This window comes from Lactuca saligna, chromosome 3 (assembly GCF_052625555.1).
Source record: "Lactuca saligna cultivar CGN05327 chromosome 3, ASM5262555v1, whole genome shotgun sequence".
Taxonomy (NCBI): domain Eukaryota; kingdom Viridiplantae; phylum Streptophyta; class Magnoliopsida; order Asterales; family Asteraceae; genus Lactuca; species Lactuca saligna.
In genome coordinates, this window is record NC_136419.1 from 219,105,526 (window position 1) to 219,111,467 (window position 5,942).

Here is a 5,942-nt window from a genome sequence, read left to right on the forward strand (position 1 = left end):
TGTAGTTTAGCGATATCTATGATTTTCATTTAGACACCTAAGGTCAAAAAGTGTTTTATTGAAACTTTGCGTTTTTCCGTAACTTCACATTGCCGGTTTTTGTCGGAAAACTTAGAATGGTCATAACTTCTTCGTTATAACTCGGATTTTTGTGTTATTTATATGTTTGGAAACCTTGAGACGATACCTACCACATAGCGTACTCCAAACAGAGCTTTTGAATGCTTCATTTTTCGATGATATTCTAATCCCTTTTTTAAAAAGGTTACAAGACTCGATCTTTGATGACTTGAAATGACGGGTTGTTACAATAGTGATGCTAGCTTTCAGACTGATAGGGATAATTTCCGTTCTCAGTCAGGATGGTCTTTACCCTAAACGGAGGAGCAATTTCTTGGAAGAGTTCCAAGCAAGAGGCAGTGGCTGATTCAACTTGCAAATCAGAGTATATAGCAGCTAGCAAGGCAGCAATGGAGGCGATATGGTTGAAGAACTTCATTGGAGATCTTGGAGTTGTACCAGCTATTAAGGAGCCAATGGAAATTTTCTGTGATTGTGAAAATGTTGTTGTCTTAGCCAAGTAACCAAGGGATCACGGGAGATCCAGACACTTCGACAGAAAATAACATTTCATCAGACATCGAATAGAAGTAGGACTCCTCTTGGCAAAGAGGGTATCATCGGATGAAAATCCAGCAGATCCCCTCACGAAGGGACTGACACGGGTTAAGCATCTCCAGCATGCTCGGAGCATTGGGCTGAAGGATGATATTAGATTTAGTAGTTAGATAACCTTGAAATTTGTAAAGTGTAATTGACATTAGATGATGAATAAAAGGTGTTTTATTTATGAGTAAAGTGTTGATATCTCTTGTCGATCGTTTACTATATTTATTTTGCATGTTTTGACTTCCAGAATAATTATGTTTGGTATATCATATTATTCGAACCTCCACAGTCGGTCATATGTCAGGAAGTAGGTATGAATCAAGACTGTCATTATTGGTTGCAGAGGTCTAAGGTGTTGGACATGGCTACAACAATTATAAGTGCTCATAAGGTCTGAGCATTGGACTCAACCCACGCTCACTGGAATCACTTCATGGAATTCATATCGAGTGATCGTGAGACGGTAATATCATATAAGTCTTCAAACCTAGAGATATGATCTGTTACTTATGAGTTGGTTATGCATTGATTGTACGTAAATGTATTGCTAACTCGATGTTATAAAACGTGCTTTTGTGTATAATTCAATGAGTGGTAGAACAAACATATGAGTTAAAGTTTATCTATTCCTTCTTGGATTAGAAGCTGATATCTGGGCCCCTCGATGATTTTGTTTTGACCTATGTACCGGGCCCCATCAGAACTAAGTTGATGTGTTCAATTAAGTTCTTTGTCAAACAAATCGGATCTCGAGAAACCAACTGCTAGACAATAAGTAAGACATTGTTCCATGTATATTTCTGGATGATATCTCGAACAAAGGATTATATGATCACTTATCTTAAATGGCGTATCATCATCTTCTCAGTTTCGAGAGACCTTGAAAGAGCTACGATTGTTGATCGGTTCCTGAAGTCATACTTCTAGTTATAATTATTAGACTTATCCAAGTGGGAGACTGTTGGATAAGGTGTCTAAGTCAATAACTATTTCTAGTATGTACTTGATCCGACCCGGCATGGTCCATTTGGGTTGCATGGCACCAAGCAATTGGATAGACTAAATGAGAGAAATAACACTTGTGGTTTATCAATATATTATGAGTTCTGATATATTAATAATATTATTTAATTAGCTTGATCAAGAATTAATTTAGAATTAATTAAGTGATCAAAAGATAACTAATTAAATATATGGGTTGATTATGTAGATCAATCATACTTGTAGAGTCGGCTAAGAGGCTCCATGGATTATCAACTTGGGTTCCACCCATAGGATGCTCCATGGATGCTCCATGGGAGTTACAAACCCATGGGTCATGGAAATGAAGAGTCATGACACATTAGGGTTTACATGATGTAACCCTAGATGTGTCAACACTATATAAGGATCATATTCTCCACCAAAATCGGCTACACATGAACAACTGAGGGCTAGGACGATTTTTGCAAGTGTAAGATTCTGTCAAAAGTTTAATCCTTTTCATTTGGTGTTGTGTGAAGCATTTGAGGCATCACACTTGGGGTGCTAGGCTCACAAGGTTTCAAGGATCACAAGCAACAATAAGGTAAGTTATTCTATCTTCCATTCAAGTTAAATATTGTTCCCCATGTATGCTAGATAGGAATATAACCTTGAAATTCAAATTTGCATGATAATTAGACAAACATTGATCCAAGGTTATTAGGGTTGCATCTACACTTAGGAAGTGTTAGAATGATCAAAACCCATCATTATGATAGTGCAAGGAGGCTAGCCAAGAAATTGTACGATCATGGCAACAAAAAGTGCGCCAAAACAGGAGAAGCAGAAGTTAAGAAAGAAGGTGGGAACAAGAAGGGGAAAAAACAAGCAGAAGTGAAATAAAAATTATGAATTATCGAAGAAACAACAAACCGTGATTGTCCATGATGCTACTCAAGTTGTCACCACACTACATGCTCCAACCTCATCCACACAAAATAACTCGAAGCAATACTCAGCAAAACTCCCCAAATGTTACAAATGAAACTACCATCATCATGGGGAATGCCGAGAGATGGTTTGCATAACGTGCAATCGAAAAGGTCATATAGCAAAGTACTGTAGGATTCAACTTCCACAAAACCAGACGCTAAAAAACAACAACAACAACAACACCAATGTTGGGGCCAGTCATACATGTTATGGATGCGTGAGAACTGGGCATTTCAGGCGCAATAACCCCAATGTTAACAATCAAGGAACTGGAGGATCAGGAAGAGTTTTGATTATAGGAGAAGGTGAATTCGTCCGGGACCCTACTGTTGTCACCGGTACGTTCCTACTTAACAACACATACACATGCATCTTATTCGATAGTGGGGCAGAGCGAAGTTTTGTTAGTAACAAGTTTAAACATATACTAAAACAACGACCCCAAAAGCTTAATGAAGCCTTCCCAGTAGAAATGGCTAATGGGAAGACTGAATCAACTAAAGGTATCTATATAGGATGCACATTAACACTAAACAACCACTATTTCCAAATAGATTTGATGCCTATAAATGTTAGGAGTTTTGATGTGATAATTGGCATGGATTGGTTAAGCTCCCATCATGCTGATATTATGTGTCACGAGAAGGTTGTTCGCCTTCATCTTCCCAATTAGAAAACCCTAATAATATATGGAGATAAACCTTGTAAAAATCTTCATCTTATCTCGTGCATCAAGGCATAGAATTGCTCACACAAGAAGAACTATGCATTCCTCGCTCACGTTGTGGACAAGACCAAAGAAGAAGTAAACATACAAGATATCTAGTGGCATGCAACTTTACGGATGTATTTCCTGAAGAGCTTCCAGGAATACCCCTAGATAGGTAAGTCGAATTTTGAATTGACCTCGTGCCTAGAGCTACTTGTCATAACTAGGAATTCTAATGCTTTTGTAAACATTAACAATGACAACATTTGTGACTAAAACTTGAAAACATGCATGATATTTATTCAATGACCACAAAATTCCATAAAACACTCTATGCAAACACTACAAATGGTCAACAAAAGATTGGAAACCCTAAAAATCCTAGTTTAAGTCCATTATGGGCTAGGATTTCCTTATTGGGCCTAATGGACCAATAAGCTTCTAATTTGACTATTTTGGGCTTAGGATCCTTAAATGGGCCCTAATTGAACTGACCCTCATAAAACTTAACATTTTGGGCCACAATGAATCCAAAACGAATTGGTCTACCTTAATCGGCCTTATTGGGACATAAAAAATCCAATAAGCCCTAATGGGACATAAAACTCATTCTTTTATGCAAATTGGGTCGTAAACTACCCTAAACGCCCAATAGGCCGAAAACTTCTTTATGCACCTAATAATTTCGAACCAAGATAAGAAGTGTGCCAAATCAAATTACCTCCTTCCTCCTAGCCCAAATATCGGCCCAAGTATAAAAAAAAGAATGAAAGATTTATCCATCCTCCTTCCTCCTAGCCCAAATTACCTCCTTCACTTTTGTCCCTCCTTTCCCCTCTCTTATTCTTGGCCGAAATAAGAAACACACACACACACACTCACACAGTGCACTTGAATTTTCTCTCAAACACTCACAACAACAACTCATCCTTCCTCTAAAATATTTCGAGATCTTGGGCATTTTCAAGAAGGTTCTTCCATCAAAATCATCATCTTTGGTAAGTTGTTGCTTAAATCCATGTCTTAGCTTCTTGATAACTTCAAAAATCTCCTCTTAACTCATACAAAATTCGTGATCTTGATTTTTAGAACCCATCTAAGCCAAATATCTCTTCAAGGAGCTTGTTAGGACCAAAAACAACACCATCTTCTTCCATTTCTTCTTCAAAACCGTGAGCAAACAAGCAAGGTGAGTTCATACACCCTTGTTTTTTAGTTTTTACTTGTTTTTGGGGGGAGAATACAAGTATTATGTGATGATCTGTGTGTTTGCATGCTATATGTGATTTCTTTAGTTTTTGGTTGTGATAATATGTAATATTTGTTATATTTCGAGATCTATAGCAAGAAGGGTGAAAGAATCATAAACAAAAACATAATAAACAACATACATCGTAGATCTAAGGGTCCTTAAGTTTAAAATATGAAAAACAAAACCAAAGAACCTTAGAAGTGTTATTTTTGCAAAAATAACAAAGATTGGGTGTAAATTGTAAATTGTCGGTTTTATGAGGGTTATAAGTTTTTTATTTGTATAAAATCTGATTTTTATGAAAATGATACTTTTCAAATGTTTAAAAACAGAAATTTTAGCTTAATGGGCTTAAAATTGGGCCTAACGAGTTTTGGGCCCAAGGTTGCGAAAAAAAAAAGGTTTTGAGGGGCTGATGTGGAAACTCAAAAAACTATGGGTCTAAACTGTATATAAACTTTTTTTGCGGTTAAAAATGAGTTTATTACCAAATTTGGACTAAAAATGCAAAGTTTTTGATTTTGGGGTCAAAATTGTAAAACTTACGGAAATTGGGCTAAAAATGTAAACTTTTTACAAATAAAGGCTGGAAATGACAAATACAATAGTTTTGGGTTGAAATTATCATTTAAATAAATTTTGGGTCAAAATGTCAAGAAAAATGGTTTAAGGACCAAAAATGTCAATTTTCATAAAAAGGGACTAAAAGTGTCATTTTTATAGAAAAAGAGGCTGCAATGGTCAAACTAAATGTTTTTGGACCAAATAAACAATTATAAATCTTTGGGTTAAAAATATCAAGTTTATAACACATGGTTATATATATATATATATATATATATATATATATATATATATATATACACACACACATATATATATACACATATATATATATATATATATATATATATATATATATATATATATATATATATATATATATATATATATTGTAACATCCGGACTTTTATCAGGTATCTTGTTAATTGCATTTTTGTTGATTTGTGAGGGGGACTCGGCGAGTTGGAGCTCAGACTCGCCGAGTAGGGACGCGGATTTGGACGCAGGATCGCGCCTGGACTCGGCGAGTCCAGGGTATGGACTCGACGAGTCTACGCTGTGTAATGAAACCCTGATTTCTCGGGTTTGAGACTTATTTAAAGGGCCTAATGGCCGTCATTTGTGCCCACCAGCCCTTTGAGTGAAACCCTAATCGTGTGTGAGCACTTGGAGCTAAGTAGGAGGCCATTATTGACCTTGAAGGTGCCATTTTTGCAAGGAAGAGAAGCGCTAGCCAAGGGAGAGCAAGAAGGAGCCATTTCTGTGGGTTAGGAGTCCAGAGCATCATTTTGT